We start from the raw sequence: 18,400 nt of genomic DNA on the forward strand, positions 1-18,400 counted from the left end.
TCAACCAAATCATTCTCTCCTAAATGAAGTATTAAATAATCAGGACAACCTCTAACATGAAACAAACCTGTAAGTGTAGGAAATAAGTCATCCCATTTCATGCCTCCTTTACCCTTCCATACCAACTCGTGTCCAGCGCTGGGTATACCAAGTGCTCTTCCATATACTTGTTTTTCAGCAAAAAGGGCCGCCCATTTAATAAAAGAATGACCCACCGTCCACGTTTGCTTTTTTAAGTTTGAAGCTGCGCCCCGAACATCACCTAAATGGATAGGCAAAAATTAACATGTGGCAAAAATTTTACATAAACATAACTATTTTCGCACATAATGTTTACAACAACTTCATTTCCACCGGCCAATACGCTGCAAAACTTCCAAATCCAGCCCCAATCTTGATGCTTCCGTAGCTGCCCCAATTCTAAACGGATGCGTGGCGAAATCTTTCGGGTCTTGACCAACTAGCATTAATGCTTTCCGCAGAACAGCTAATAGATGAGCACTCGTTATTTTGTTATCTCCCCTGTGAATGAAAATAGGGCCTTGCTTAAATGTACCTGAAGAAGAAAACTGTACCCATTCTTGAACTTTGCAGCATTGTGATACACCGCTGCCATTTAGAAAAACCCATATGCCTCTGCCCAGCTGATCAGTTTTCAATTTTTTAAGCCAAATACCCAATGTGTGTCCCACTACTGAAACCTCATCACTGCACAAACCCCTTTCATCACCCAAACCCAACACTTCTGATACCCTGAATGCTCCAAAAAACATCCAAATCATTCCAAGGCGAAAACGTTCCATTTCCCAAACATTATAACAGCAGACTGAAAGCTGCTCCAGAATTTGTTGCAATAACTCAAACGTAATAGGAGCCCGGAGCTGCTTGGGCCTAACTTTTTCCCTACTCAGACCTTTCAGCATTTTCCCTACTAAAGTGTTGGCAACTGGATCAAAACCCCATAACAATTGGCCATAAAATGACACACAAGATAATTTTCCCGCAATAGTGGTGTGGGATAAACTTTTATCTATTAACATTAGAACAAATTCAAAAATAAATTCACACCATTTGCCTTTTGAAACTGTCTCATGAAAACAATTCTTATAACTCAAAAATTCTTCCCATGCTTGCAGATAACTTCTCCTAGTCGAAGGTGCTACGGAATGCTCCACTAGTTGAACGATCCTCAATCCCCTAGGGCCCCTACGGCCCAAATGTTGTGTGGTACCATCGTTTTGCTGAAGTCCGCCCCAGGCGCAAATGCACGAAACTTCTGCCAATGAGAACGAGAAAGTGCGTCAGCAATAGAATTGGGACATGCTTAGCCCTGAAAACCATATTAAACTGAAGACTCAAAAGCATGAACATTCTGAGCAATTGCAGTGCCTTCAATCCTTAGCCTTTTGGTTGTTCACCAGATTCACAACCGCCATATTATCAATTATCTCCGGCCGAAAAAATCTCTGAATTTGTAGACTTACAGCTACAAAAATATGTGGTGGCCCTTCCCTCATATATAAGGGATAGTAAAGATATCTTGGTTAAACTGAATGACTATTAATGGTCTGATGAACTCTCTTTCGTCACATTTGACGTCGAGAGTTTATATACCTGTATACACAGGGTTGTTGGTATAGAGGCAGTACAATCCTTTCTGGACAGGGAACCAGCAGACAAACATGATTTTAACAACATGCTACTAGACATGACTGACATAATTCTTAGTAACAACTACTTTTTACATGACTCTATCTGGTATCACCAGACCCGTGGCACTGCCATGGGTTCAAAGGCAGCGCCTTCGTATGCCTGCTTGTTCATGGGCCAATTCGAAAAAATGCATGCCTGGAGTAAACGTGCCTCCCCCTGGACTGAATACATCGTGTTTTGGGGGAGGTACATTGACGACATCATTGTTCTCTGGTCTGGTTCAACTGAGTCTTTACAACAATTTTACATGTACCTAAATAACAATGAATATAATGTGAAACTCACCATGACACATAACAAAAAACTATCAACTTCCTTGACATTCATTTTTATGTCAAGGAAGGTGTGATACAAAGTAGTCTCTACAGGAAGGAAACCTCATGCAATGCGGTATTGCACACAGACAGTGCACACCCACATTCAGTAATCAACAATATACCTTACGGTGAGATGGTGAGGTTGCGTAGAAACTGCAGCGAAGAGAATTCCTATATTCATAATCTGGACATTGTGAAAACCAGATTCCTTAAGAGGGGCTATAACCAGAAAGTGGTAGATGTCGCGATCCAAAAAGCAAAAAACCTACGTAGGGAAGAGACGTTACTAACTAAATGTCATGACACCTCCACTAAAAAGGATCGGAGTATCACCTTCACGACCCAATACAATTCTAACAGCAATAAGGTGCACAATGTGCTCAGAAAACACTGGGATATTCTAAAGAATGCCCCTGGTCTGCGGGATCTTATATCAGCAAGACCACTCATCTCCTATAGGAAGGGAAGATCTCTCAGGGACAATCTATGCCAGAGTTATGTAACCACTCCACGTGAATCATGGTTTCCACCAAAACCTTAGGGCTTTTACACATGCGGGTAATGTATTGTCTGTGATTCAGGTCTAAATAAGATCACCAACTTCACAAACAATACACCCAAGAATTAAAAGCTCAACAGCTTCATAAATTGCAATACCACACATGTGGTATATGTACTGGGATGCAGTTGTAATACTATTTACGTAGGGAGTACTGTGCGTCCTCTAAAATTGCGAATTCAAGAACATCGAAGGGCAATTATTGGCAAGGATAAACGTTATCCAGTGAGCTCACACTATAACGAGAAACATCCAGGGGGGTATGTAACCTTTACCACGCATTTTTTACAACGAAATACCATTACCACGCATTTTTTACAACGCAAAAACTTTTACAACGCATACTTTTACAACGGATATTATTACAACGCAAGTACTTTTACAACGCATGTACTTTACAACACATTTTTTGGGTACAGGGGTATTTTAAGGGTTACGGGCTAGGTTTGGGTTTTTGGGTAAAGGGGTATTTTTAGGGTTCAGGGCTAGGTTTGGGTTTTTGGGTAAAGGGGTATTTTTAGGGTTCAGGGCTAGGTTTGGGTTTTTGGGTAAAGGGGTATTTTTAGGGTTCAGGGCTAGGTTTGGGTTTTTGGGTAAAGGGGTATTTTTAGGGTTCAGGGTTAGGTTTGGGTTTTTGGGTAAAGGGGTATTTTTAGGGTTCAGGGCTAGGTTTGGGTTTTTGAGTAAAGGGGTATTTTTAGGGTTCAGGGCTAGGTTTGGGTTTTTGGGTAAAGGGGTATTTTTAGGGTTCAGGGCTAGGTTTGGGTTTTTGGGTAAAGGGGTATTTTTAGGGTTCAGGGCTAGGTTTGGGTTTTTGGGTAAAGGGATATTTTTAGGGTTCAGGGCTAGGTTTGGGTTTTTGGGTAAAGGGGTATTTTTAGGGTTCAGGGCTAGGTTTGGGTTTTTGGGTAAAGGGGTATTTTTAGGGTTCAGGGCTAGGTTTGGGTTTTTGGGTAAAGGGGTATTTTTAGGGTTCAGGGTTAAGTTTGGGTTTTGGGGTACAGGGGTACAAGGTAAAAATAAATTAAAATTAAAATTAAATTAAAATAAATGTTATTAATTTTAATCAAGAGGTACAGGGTAAAAATAAATTAAAATTAAAATTAAAATAAAATAAATTATATTAATTTTAATTAATTACATTTTAAAAAATATATTATATACTTACCAATACTTACGTTGTAATGGGATGCGTTGTAAAGGTATATGCGATGTAAAAAAATGCGTTGTAATAGTACTTTGTTGTAATGGATCCTGCGTTGTAAAAATTGCGTGGTAAAGGTAGGCGTTGTAAAAGGATGCGTGGTAACGTCATCCATCCAGGGTACACCACTTTTTGGTTTCATGGAATAGACTATGTGCCACAGGACAAAAGAGGGGGTGACCGAGAACCAGCAGTTAGACAGAGGGAGGCTAAGTGGATTTGCCGCTTACGGGCAACACAAAGGGGGAACAACACTGATAATGAACTTCATTATTTTCTTGAATGAGATACCAATGCCATCCCTTTCTGCCACATCCCTAACTCCCTACATAGTTTGTGAATTCTGGAACTTACAACAATAACTACAAATAGTTGGGAAGATCTGCACAATCTGCATATACCTTCTGGTTAATTATGATTTTACATTGGACAAGTGTGGGGCTAAGCTTGATATATACTGCCTCTTACTGTGAATGTCCTGTAAACATATAGTGATTATATGAATGCCAATTTTGTGTTGAACTAATGACCTTCTAACTGTTCATGTTGAGTTGAACTGATGACCTTCTAATGTAAATGGCTTTTGAAACAGGTGAAGCACACATCTAGCACCTGGATTTTCACATTATATCGAACTAATGATTTTTTGCCTATCTTTACCCACTGATATTTGCATGCAAGTCTTTAAAAATAACTTTCTTTGATTACACTCCCTTTATTTTTGTCCACTATAACACTGGGTTTCTCATTATTTATTAATATTATTAATATTATCTTGCCTTGGGGGAATAGGATATACCCTCGCTACATCATAGCCTCGATACCTTCCATGGACTATCAATCTTTTTAAATATGGCGGATACGGTGCCTTCACACCATCTTGGAATAGTTCATGTCTTTTAACCAGTTAACTAATATCTTGGGAGTCATAGTTCATGTCGTTTAACCAGCTAACTAATATCGTGGTAGTCACAGTGATTTTGATTCTTAATGAATATATAGCTGTTAAATGAAATATCCGAGTCTTGCCTTGGGGGGACAGGATATATCTCCTTTACAAACTTAGCCTCGATATCTTCCATGCACTATCAACCTTCTCCAATATGGCCACCACGGTCTCTTCAGACCGTTAAGGAATAGTTCATGCCTTTTAACCAGCTCGCTAATACCGTCGTATTCATAGGGAGTCTTGTTCCGAATTAAATCTACTTTTTCTCTTGTTAATTACCGATATCGCCAAATCGCATGTATTCATCGAATTCATCACATCTAACTAAGAAATATGCTTGACTTAGTTGATGGCCAATTGGGAGCATATCGTTATATATGCGATAAAACTCACTTTTTAACACTTTTAATATGCCATCAATAACTGGTATTCACTAATTACCTTTCTTATTACGATATTAGTACGGTATCCCTTATATTTACCCCTTTCCAAGATGGCCGATTAGCAAAACATGGGCTAGTGCAGGACCGTATCGAAATTGACAGCACTGTTGAGGGAACCCACGTGACCCAGTCTAGGTCAAATTATTTCATTTAAATATGGCGGGGGACCGGAGAACACTGCTTCGAACAATCCACGCGGAGGAGCAGGAGACTGCGGAGACCCTATCACAGGTATGCCACACCGTATGGGAGGAACACGATCCTTACTTTGGGGAATGTTATTGCACCGGTATAATATCCGACCTTATATTTATTTTAGGTCCCGCAACTCAAGACCCATCTGGCAACCCGCTGGACGTTACCCGACAACCAGTACATGCCAACCCCCCCCTTTTCGACACTGTATTTTGAAGGTATCATAGACCGTTTAATAACAGTAACTCGTGTGTTCGTTGCGAATATCGTTATTTTGAAGAATATTTGTGCCTAATTGTACACAGTGGAAGGAGGACTGTACTGGCTGTATTAGTGGGAGGAGGGCAATAGTAATCGACTCTGCTTTTCCTGGATTTTACCCTTCCATCCACTGAGTCTCGAGGCAGCTGTCATATAGGCTATGTTACAATTATCACGGGCTATCAACAAGTGATCTCAGTATCGTGATTTGGAGAATTTTATACTGAGACCCTAATTATTGGGATAAATGTGCACATATTATTGATTTGATTTCCACAACGGAGGGAATATCAGCTCACAATGTGCTATTGCATTGCGCAATTATTGCACCACATCGGTAATATTTACTAGAACCTTGGATGGTGAATCACGTATTATATAACCTTAGTAGGATCTATAACTTATGAGATATATAACTCTAATCTTCTCTTATTGGGTGCACTTTGATTACCACAGAGAGTCTGATATAACATGGCACATATATGTGTTTTACATACAGGGGGCCAGAACAAACTTTCGTTCTCTGTTTTTGACATACCATTGCGGCGTAATTGTGGAACGACAACCAGAAACTACTTCTTGAACTTTGCTTCTGCATCATTCAGGTAATACAATTTTTCGGTTGCTTCTTGATTAGTGGACATCCTGTAAGGGAGTAGTTTTCCTCAGAAATATGCATTTCAAGGCTGTGGCAGGTGTTTGGACATTTCATACAATATATTTCACATTACGCTCTATATAAATAATAGTGAGTAAACAGCAGTCTCCATTTAATGATTATCTCGTCTCCCTGGGACATACATGACTACGGCTGTAGCATAGCCTATTAGATAAAAAGTCTATGGCTAGTCTGATGATCTGTAAAACACAAACAATTGAAGAAGGGTCTGAGGGAAATTTAAAGACCTGCCAGTTCGTATCCCCCTAACTGTAATCCTAACAACAAAAGAACCGGGGGTCTATAACGGAGCTTCAAGTACTCCGAGCTGCTGCAAAACTCCTACATAAGTGAGTTAGGCGCTAATAGAGCTACATAAGTCTCTATATCAGAATGTGTGCCAGGACAAACCTGTCGAAGGACCTACTGAGATTGTTGGTAAGACCCGTACAGAGATGTGTAAGAGACACCGTTTGGTACAGAGGAACACGATTTTGGACTATTTATGTATATCCTTTACAGATTGTCGTTACGTTCACTTTATGTATGCAGTAGCTAATGCTTAGAACTCTGGCCCTGAAGAAAGCCATGGGATCTTGTCCCTACCGGCTGAAACATGTTGGCCTTGTAAATGCAGTTATATGTTTAGACTGCTTCCTCTGCATTGTTCTTGTTTGTTTGAGGGAAAGGACAAATTACATTAGAGTTTTTCGCCTATTGATCCTTTTACCCCTTGTTTTTAACTCACACATCTTTTGATTTTTGCACTGCACGCGATCCCATCTTTATCATTTGTTCATGGGTACCTTAGCGATTGATGGTGGGACCCAATTGAGTAAGGGCGATGGATGGGTCTCATTGATCAAGAGACATACCACCCCATTTTTGGATGACCAAATGAGAACACTTGATCTACATACCTATTTGATGGGAATCCAACACATCTCTGTACGGGTCTTACCAACAATCTCAGTAGGTCCTTCGACAGGTTTGTCCTGGCACACATTCTGATATAGAGACTTATGTGGTCTGATGATCTGCCATGACTTACGGCGGAACCATTGTTCATGATACTACATCATTATATCTTATTTTTAGGATCACCAGGGTTAATCCATTGACGATATTCCTACTGCACCGACCTTGAAAGTTCGACCATAGTTTGGACCATCGGATTTGAATGATCCATTTCAATGGTGAGCACATCTTTGATCTATTTCTTGGTGAATCTGGGTGACAATTGGGTCAATATCTTATCCCCTATGCCCATCAAAGTTATAATTTTGGAATAACCGGTACTTTGACGTTCTTTTCATATCTTGAGCACGGCTAACTGAACATCAAACTTTGCAATCTTTTATATCTTGCATCTTGGACTTTATATGTTTCTTTTCTTGGATATCATACGTTTCATTTTATTCCTTACTTTTGGCTTTTGTCTAGCACTATATCTTGCACGGTTGCACTATTTCCTGTTTCGGGTGCCTCTTTTCCTCAATTGGCAGGTGTCGGTGGAATCAATTCAGGTTTAGTCACGCTATCTGGATTAGTATAAACGTGACACATTCCACTAGATGTGGAAGCAATGTACTGGTGAGGGTGTACTTGCTTTTAGAATAAATCAGTAAATGGGCCTTTTGGCATTGATTTTTTCGACGGCTAGGTCTTTTGGTGTCACCTCTAGTCAATTTTAATTCAATTCTGTATATTATATAGGCTATTGTTATGTCTATTTAACACAAGGCGAAAAACGCTTATGCATGTTAACATCTTTTGCAGCCCTGACGAAATTCCCAAGGCACTAAAGGGAATGAAACGCTTTGGCTGTGCCTGTGTATTTTAAAAAGAGAAAATAAAGAATCCATTAAAGAAAGAACAGAAGACTCACAAAATCCATGAACTTTTTGATCTATTGACTTCATTGAGTGCACCTCTCAATTTTCTTGTAAGACTATTCATATTATCAACATGGAAAAATACAGATCTGTTCTGAAATTCTTGTCCCCATACCAATAGTGCAATGATCAATGGGAACAGCTCCAAAAACGCAATACTTCTTCCGTGCTTCATACAATGCACAGGCCAACTTTCCGCGCACCATCTCCCTTCCCAAAACAAACCAAAACCACTGGATCCTACCGCATCAGAATAAATCTGAATCTGCCAAACAAAATCATCATCCACAAAATGCAAAGGTACTCCATTGAAACTGTCAAGAAAGCACAACCAAACTCTCAAATCCTCTTTAATGGTCCTGCAAAGTCGAATTGATGATGTGGAAGAGAAGCTCCTGATAGCGCCATACCCAAACGCCTACAAAAAGTCCTTCCTGCTCGTACCACCCTGCAAGCGAAATTTAAGTATCCTAAAAGTCGCTGCACTTGCCTCAACTCAATTTTCTTTTTGTCAAGCACCAATAGTTAAAATGATTGAATTTCCTGCAACTTACTAGCTGGGAGACGCGTATCGATCTCTATACCTAGGAAAGTCAGGATCGATCCGGGCCCTTCTGTCTTATCTGGAGCCAAAGGTACCCCTAAAAACTTGGTCAATTCCTGAAACTTATTAAGGGCTGCCATGCAATGACCTGACTGAGCCTTTCCCATAAATAAGAAATCGTCCAAATAATGACAGTTGGCTCCTTTGTCACACACTTGTGAAAATATCCATTGAATAGAAGTACTAAATGTTTCAAACAAAGCACACGATGCCGCACAGCCCATTGGTAAAACTTTATCAACGTAATAATGACCTTGAAAGAACATCCCCAGTAACTCAAAATCAGAAGGGTGAATGGGCAGTAATCTGAAAGCTGATTGGATATCGCATTTTGCCAGCTCCGCCCCCCTACCCATCAGCGTCACCATTTTAATAGCCTCATCCACTGTGGTGTACGAAACTGAAGTATCCGTTGTTGAGATAAAATCATTGACAGAGTGGCCTTCTGGCCAGGACAGATGCTGTATCATCCCCTGCAACCTTCTTAGGAATCACACCCAGCGAGGACACCATTACATTTTCTAGGGGACATTGTTGAAAAGGTCCACCTATCCTGCCAGCCTTCAATTCAGCATCCAACTTGCGCTGCACCACCTCCGGCAACTCCTTTGCAGAACGCAAATTATCAGCCCACCTACGCTGACGTGGACCTTGATATCCCAGTTTAAAGCCATTTTTAAACCCCCAGAATAGTCTAGCTGCTGCCTCAGTGTCTGGATAAATTTCTAACCAAGGTCCTAGATTTGCCAAATTAACTGGTGTATGTGCCTTTCAGGAAAGCGTGGAAAGGGGCGCCTCTACCCCTATACACACCACTGTTCTGTTCGCTAAATTTTTGCCCACCAAATCCTCCATGTGGGGAAGAACACTGCGTGAGAGGATGTCGCGCCCCACATTGTGAGCATTCATGTTTGAAACAACATATTTGCCTACTGCACAGTCCTCTATTGAAATTCCCGCAGGCACCTGTCCCTGAACTTTGCCTCTGTCCCCAACCATCCGCCCCTGTTTGGGCGGGACGCCACAGAAAAGGCCGGTAAGTAATTGGCAGCCCACTTGCAGTATGTGTTGTTGCAGGTGGGTGTGACGTGGACATCCATTGTAGCCAAAGCTCCGAGTCTACATCCCCCCCATGGCTTCTCTGCACATAAACTAATCCTTGCTCTAAATTCTTCATCGTAGTTTAACCATAAATATCCCCCAAAATGCATTTGCGCTTTTCTGACTATATCCATGTACTTATAAAGGGCTACTGACCTCTCGGGATATTTTTCACAATAAATGCTTGCATATATCAGAAAAGCCGAAGTCCAATTTTCTATAGTACAAGGTACCCTGGGACGACAAGCTAACTCCCGTTCCTCTTCTTTCGAACCTTCCTTAGCCTGGATATCCCTGTGCAGTAATTTGAACACATCCACAAACTCGTGATTCCATATTTTCTGTTTGGTTTTGTCAGCTAAATGTGTTCCTAACGGCATTGCTAAACCCATGTAAGGAAGCCTTCCCTTAATGTTAATAGACACAGTTCCCTCGGACCCCTCCTCTTTGGACAACACATCAGATAAACTGGATTGCCTATTCTCTAGTCCCTCAACTCCCTCTGTGCTAATCGGTGTTAGCGCTGCAGCTGGCACTAACTGGTCAGACAACACACGTTTCTTATCCCCAATATTGAAAACTTTCTTTGATCCAGACTGTAATCCCCCAGATTTCCCCCTTTCCTGTTCATCCTCCCGAACGGCCCACCAATGGGGCTTACCATAAGGTAACTGCTCTGCTCTCTTCTGAAACTCCGTCTGAGACATCCACTCCTGATAATCTCTCGGCATTTGTGTTTAACGAGATGAGTCCACACTTGACCTCTGAGAAGATAAAACAGACTTTTTTGTTGCCCCCCCTTTAGTACCCCTTTTGTTATAAACCATACCTGTTGGCTTTTCAGAAACCGTTATGTTATTAAAACCGTCATTTTTCCCCACCTCCATCATATATTGATCACCAACATCCTCAAAAACACCCTGTTGTGTAGCACTTGTGCTAGGACATGCCCCATTCCTAACCCCGCCATCAAAGGTTTTTCAAGTGGAAACAGCCCTCCGCTCTTGAGGTCTGCTCAACCACACAAAATCTGCTCTAGATCCGTCATAATGAATATAAGGATGATCCACGACGTCAGCTGGAACCGTGGAAAGAACAGCTTTACCTGATGTTAGGCTGGGTGTAACACTCACAATGTTGTCAGAAAGGCCGCAAGAACCCCGTAGAGAAATGGAACGTGTCTTGTGAGCTCCCCGATCTGGTACCTCATCCACAGCTGTGCTTGCGTGCTCCACCCAAACCCAATGTCCCTCCAAGTCATTTGGCTGGGGGCAACTTGCTTGTTTCATACTGGAAACCAGGTGGCGGGCGGGCACGTGGGAATAAATATTCTCTGTCCCATCTTTTAACCACAACACCTGGAGTAACTGTTTGTCCATATTCCTCCAACAATGCCTCTTCCACTCCGTCGTCATCACTGTCCTCGCCCAAAACAATCTCCACGTCTTTTGGATCATTAATCACCTGCTCTCTTCAAATCTGTGACTTAACTCGGTGCTTCCCACGCCCTGCCAACGGCCACTCAATGTCCCTTGCTTTCCCGTTACTCCAAAACACTTCTCTGTCTTGCGCCAAAATGCTCTGAGCCTTTGAAAAGTTAATGTTTTGTGTAGCTTGCGCCGCAAACTCGTCCCCCTCCTCACTGTCACTAGAGTAAGAAACCAAAGAAGCGGTTGGCCTCCCCACCAGCACATTCTGCCCCCTGGCGCTCAAGACATTGGGGCCGATTAGGATGGAGGATTTTCCGCCTCCTCCGGGCCGGCGGAAGCCACCGCCGGCCCGGAGGAGGCGGAAAATCCTCTGCGGAGTCACCAAAGACCCACCGCCGCATTACGATGGCTGGTGGGTCTTGGTTTCTGTCCGCTGCTTTTCCGCCGCGGTCGGATTACAACCGCGGCGGAAAAGCTCTCATTTGGCTGGCAGTGTCTATCAGACACCGCCAGCCAAATTAGGATGCATTAGTAAACATGCTTTTCCGCGGCGGTTTTTCCGCCGTGGAAAAGCATGTGTACTTTTGATTTTGGGGGCCCGTTGCGGGCCCCCAGGGTGTAGGCGGGTGGGGGGTGCACATGGGGGGTACCTATGGTACCCCCCAGTATTTACATGCACAAAGCGGCAGGCACCGTGCGGTGCCTGCCGCTTTGTGCATGTAAATGTAAAACATGCACTTTTAACATTGCGGCGGGTGCTGCTTGAAGCAGCACCCGCCGCAATGTTAAATATCCAGGATGTGACCGCCAGGGTGGCGGTCACATCCTAATTTGCACGGAGGGACCGCCGCAGCCCATGCGGACGGTCCCTCCACCTCTGGGATGGCGGACGGACGCAAGTCCGTCCGCCATCCTAATCGGCCCCATTGTGTTGAACTGGACGGTCCACTGCCTTCTGACTGCAAATAACTGGAGACAATGCTGGTATTACTACACTCCCGATCCCACTTTAGCTGTCCATCCTTTTGTTCGCAACCTTCTCTTTCCCTTTTTTCTTGAAGGCAGCAGCCTTCACTTCATGCGGAGCCCCGACCTGTATAACATTGCTCAGGACACGACCTTCATTAAAATTGATAAGGGTGTCCCCTTGACTCACCACCTCCTATGGTGGAAAGGAAAGGCCCCTGCGAAAAGCCACATCCTTTAGAGCTGCACTAGTTGTAGAGACCCTCGCGGCGCCGGTGCTCCAGGATCGCGCTCTCCGGGCTCCTCTCTTCAGCATTATCTTCCTGCATGCCTCCACCGCTATCTGCACTCCTTTTGCTGCCTTATGCTGTGGTGGCCTTGCCGGGGGAAGCATCTCTTGAAGTGCCTCAGGCGTCAGCTAATCCCCGTATGGCCTGTTCACGTGTGCGAATATCCCCAGGGAAAGACGGCTCGTGCCGCTCCTCCTGAGGGCCCAATGTCATTGCGCTAATGCTGCCTCATTATTCAAGGTAAACAGGGTGGGCGCGCACCTCTCAGAACATGAGGGTGTAACATCCAGAATAACAGTCATAATATGTTTAACAGTGGAACGATCTTTTGACGAAACGGGCCATAAAGATGTACAATCATAGGGTATTATTCTGACATAACCCACATTAAAATGCAAACGCACCTATTTGATTTGTAGTGTCAAATTTGATGGTAGTGAAAAAAAAAACTGAGCTCATCACAGTGGCAGGGTATTTGTCAAAAAAATGTTGGACCACATAGAGAGACGGGGCGCGTACCTCACAAAACAAAATGGGTTAATAGCACAACAATCTTACATTGAGTGCAGAGTAAGTTCAAGTTCAAGTTTTATTTTTATTTGCTTTGGTACTCAACTGAGGACCACAAATATTTTAAACATAAAATTCAAGTTATTTACAACAGTGACATTTCTTGTGCTAATACAATGTTAAAAAAGATTTTAAAAATTTATAAAAGTTATAACAGACAAATTCATTTGACGGGAATTTACATAAAGTGATCAGTTCCTTTGATGAGTTAATCCTACATTTAATGTATATGGCTTGCAAGTACCGCTTCCTTGCCGTTACCACCTTTGGATTTAAACAGGCAAACATTAGATGCTGGACATCTTGCTCTCCTCCATTACACAGATTACATTTAGAGTTTTCCTTTAACAGCCGTTACAGTTTTGACTGGTAAAATACCGAACCGGAGCAGAACAATCGCTCTCCTGACAGAATGATTTAGGTTGAAAGCAATGTACTGTTGAATTTTCTTGTATGTTATAGTTTGAGTAAGACAACATAGCGATTTGCGCTGTATTGCCTTACTACAGATTTTTCAAGTCATTAAAAGCCACGCAAGTGGCTTTGAGTGGCTTCATAAATCTTTACTTACAGAATTTTGTCACGCATAAACCGTTTTGTGTGGTGCAAACGTTACGTTTGCCTCCCATAAATAGGCCTCTAACCGCTATATGTATCAACAAACCATTTTGCATTTCCTAAATAGCGAATTTTAAGGAATCGCTATTTAGGAAATGCAAAACGGTATGTATGTACAAAATCGCTTTCCAATAGCGATTCCTTAGCATTCCTAATTTGAGATTAGCAAATTGTCATTCGCAAATTACCCCTTCATTTCCATGGGCCAGGAGGCCCATAGGAATGAAAGTGCAATTTGCGATTAGCAATTTGCTGATCGCAAATTAGGGATTTTTCCAAGGGTGCAGGGGTGTCTCAAGAACACCCTGCTGCACCCCTGAAAAAGACATTTGGGGGCATATGGCGCACATACATGCCCTAAGGGCATGTATGGGCGTCATATGGCACCTTTGGTTTTTTTCAGAAAAGCTTTTTGATAAGAATTCGCAAATTACCACCAACTAGAAGTTGGTGGTAATTTGCTAATCCTTAATGGCATTTTTTCCATAATATTTGTTTGATACATTGCATTTAAGGAATCGCAAAATTTGCAATTCCTTAAGTGCAATCGCAAAATAAGGATTAGCAAATTTTGCTAATCCCTATTTTGCATCAAACTTGTTTGATACATTCCATTTGTCTATTTAGCATTCGCAAAGGCCGAAATTCGCAGAATTTTGGCCTTTGCGAATGCTAAATAGCTTGATACATATAGCGGTAAATGACTATATCAATCTCTATAACAGTCACATTTGTCTGCTATGGTCGTTTCTCTGGATAGAGCTCTAGGCAAATCACAGCAGTAAGCCCAGGTGCCTGTATGGATCATTTAGTGTTCATTAATTACACATCTATTATATTTCGATTGCTGTTTTTTCCAACTACAGTTCGTTACACTCTACAATGCGTGAAAAATATTTCTATACACGTTTGAGAGACCTGAGGAAAACTTGGAAATGTTCCTGCTGCAAGGCCATGCACATGTTTTAATGGACCTTTCAGTTCCTTCCCTTCCCTGCTCAGCACGCGCAGCAGGCACCCTTAGTAGGGTCAGCAAGCAGCCTCTTATTTTATGTCCCATCTGTGGTGCAGTCATTAAGAGGTTAAATATGTGTTTTTGAGCAGATCTACTGCTACAAATGCACAGAGTCGAGAATGTTTGCCAAGACACACAGCCGTTGATGATGAGATTTCAACCTCAGGCTGAGAACAAATAGTTGAATCCAGAGTAGTAAATAATATGCTACTGACAGGATCAGGAAAAACACATGGGGGCTGTTTAGGGTTGATGTGAGGTAAGTAGAGGAGTCTGTCACTTCGACCTAGGCAGCGCCTGTAATACAGGATTAATAAATAAATCCGTATTTGTTAAGCTCAAACATATGTCCCCTTAAGGTTTTAAGACCCTGGGGGTCGTCGGGGAGGTAACTTAAGAGAGATATTGCCCAGAGTCACATGATGCTGAGCAGGTCTGCCACTGGGGATCGACAACAGTGATTCCCCGCGCTCTGGAGTCAGCCGCTCTGGCCACTGCGCCACACCTCTCCCTTTAAAGAAACAGGGTCAGATATACAAGCCCCTTGCGCCACTTTTGCGTCACTTTTAACATGGGAAAAGTGACGCAAAAGTGGCGCAAGGGGCTTGTAAATCTGCCCCACGGTTACCAATCAAGATGTGCACTATAAGAGAGGAGAGGATGGATAACTGTTACATAGTGAAAGAGAGAGTGCCACAATCTGCACCCCAAAAGGAGTGCCTTATCCCAGTGAAGAAAATCATGTAAAAATAGGATAGTGAATCAGATAACCGACAGGGACTTTGGGGCAGTTTCCCACTAGCTGCTACTCACCTCTAGGAAAATGTTTGCCCGGGCACATTGGAGGTGATTCTTGGCAGATGAGTAATCCTTGTCTAGGTGGTACTTAGTGGCAAAATGCTCTTCTATTGGTGGTTATTCTTACGGTGCGCTGAAAGTACAGTGGTGGCTCTGGCATTTGGTGGCAAATAGTGGCATATGAGAGCATCCATGGCTTTTTGCTTACACCTGGCACAATATTGAACATAGCATATTGTTGGTAGTTTTTGACATACAGGGGCATCCCTGGGACATTGTGCCCACCCCATGCTGGTTCTGGTTTATATGTGGTGGGTTTTGACATGTGGGTACCAACACATGGCACAATTGCTGACCCTATAATATGAGTGACAATTCTTAGCATATGGGGATAATCTATGGCACGATAGAGCCCACACAAAATGGTGACTGTACCATATTGAGTCAAATTCTTGATTTATGGGGGTTTCGATATCATAATGGTGACCACCTAGAGCAAGATATTGACCATGGTCTATAAGGGCTAATTATTGGCATATTGGGAGTAATCACGGCATTGGTGTGCTGCCCTAGCATAGTATTGGTAATACCTGGCATAAGGTGGGCATCTATTACCCACAATTAGTGTAACGCTGGAACCGGCTTACTGTGTGTAATTCGTGCTTTACTGTGATTTTTAAAGTGCTACATACACCAATAAGTAGCCACAAAGCACTTGGCATATTGATAAATCTTGTAGGAGTGTATAGTATGAGATGGTGATATATGGGCATGCAAGGCTGCATATAGCTATGTGTGGCAGTACTATATGTTGAGGTCTTGATGTAAATGATACATTTATGTTTGGACGCCAAACGTGCATTTTTTTTAAATGAAAATCTGGCTTTTGGCGGCCAAAACATTTGTTTTTTCATGAAAATTATGAACTTTTTGTTTCAGGAAATCCAGATTATATTTTGGTAAAATGAAAAATATGTATTTGATTGTAATATGTGCCAATTTTGATAAATTGACATGCTATACATGGAACTATAGAAATTAATTTCCAAATATTCATATAAAGCAGATATTTCTGTGATAATTCAAAATTGTTAGAAGGGCCTCGATTGAAAAATGTAAGGACGTGAGATGTAGATTTTCATATATATATTACAGTAACTGACAGAGCATACAAAATAGAATTTCCTTCCTGAACAGGTGTTTACATTTTTTGGGAACAGTGTGCCCCACTTCACCACCATATTCTCACATTTAACTTATAACAGATGATCCTCAACTCTCCAGGTGTGGGTAGTGCTTTTTAAGTAAACCATGAAATTACTAGAATGTATTATGAATGCCATTGTAAACGTTATGGCTTTTACAGCAAATTAATGTAAAATATGTGCTCCAAAATATACTTTTTAACATTAGTATTTCAAAGCGTTCTTTGGAAAGAACCACATCAAACTACATTTGAGGGTGTTTTGCTTACTTGTTTTTCTGGCTAAATCCAATTCAGGCAAGTATTATGCCTCATCACTTTAAAATATCACCATCACCTTTTTAAGTATGACGTGCCAAGCGAAACACTTATAACAATTTAATTAGCATGAATCTCTACCAGGAAACAGTAGTCAACAGGGAGCCAATAGAAAATCAAAATAGCTGAGGGACAAAGCAAAGACTCTAGTATAAAGGAGGTTTAAAAATTGGTCAGAATCTTCAAAGTCACCAATCAGTAGAGATTGCGAAGACTGATGAGCTCTTTGGAAGATGAAATAGAAGCCTGGCAGCAGGATTTTGAATCATTTGTAGGCATTTTCCAGCCCCCAGATGAAGAACATTGACATAGTCCAGCCGAGATACAATCATTGCCTGGATAACCGGCTTTCATCTACTGACTATTTTTCATAACACTCTTCTTTGAGATACAGCTTAAGTCTGCCCAAGCAGTCTGCTCAGGAAAGTGACTGTACTTCCACATTTCATATTGTTGTAGACCAAGATATTCTTAGGACAGCTGGGGGCGACCTATACAAAGTTACCCTACTATTACCAAACAATTCTCCTACAAAAAGTCACACCTTATGGCTTTGTCAATGTTTATTTAGAAAAACACTCATTGCCACATAATGGTGTGGGTTAAGGTCTATATTTTAGGCTTGAAATGTAAACAAGTAACGTCTAGCTGGAAGAATGGACTGGTATTGGTCTCCTTGTCATTTTAAATGCCAGACACACTGTGAAATCGCTCACTTACATAAGTAGCCACTATAGACATTATGCTACCCAGCAAATAAAAGTCCTCCTAATCACCCATTTGTAAGGAATCCCTTAGTCACTAAAATCCCTCATCCACACACTTACTCATTTGCTAGCTTACAGTATGGTCTCAGTCAAGATCACCACAAACAGGCCGATCAGTAAGCAGTGTTTAAGTCCCTTAGTTGCCTTGTACTGCCCTGCTTTTTAGGACAAGGCAACTGCAGAATAAGGAATGGGCGGTATATAGGGTAGAACTATGCAAATCATTTCATGAGAGCTTCAGTCAGTGCTTAAATTGAGCTGCTGGTTTCCGGTGCTCGGCACCAGCTCTTAATTGTCAACACCCGCACTTGCCTGTCCAGCAAAGAACGCATGCCTGACGCCGATCTTGGAGCCTATCGTACTCGCTTCAGATCGGACAATTCCTCTTTGGTTGACTCAATGGGTTAAATCAAAATTCAGCACGGACTAACCACCGACGTATGAATACCATAGGTTCTATTCACAACCTTTGGAGTTTTTTAATTTGGACATAAACGATTCTGAAACTATAGACTAACTGGGTCG

The sequence above is a fragment of the Lissotriton helveticus genome, chromosome 3_1 (assembly GCF_964261635.1).
Source record: "Lissotriton helveticus chromosome 3_1, aLisHel1.1, whole genome shotgun sequence".
Lineage (NCBI taxonomy): Eukaryota > Metazoa > Chordata > Amphibia > Caudata > Salamandridae > Lissotriton > Lissotriton helveticus.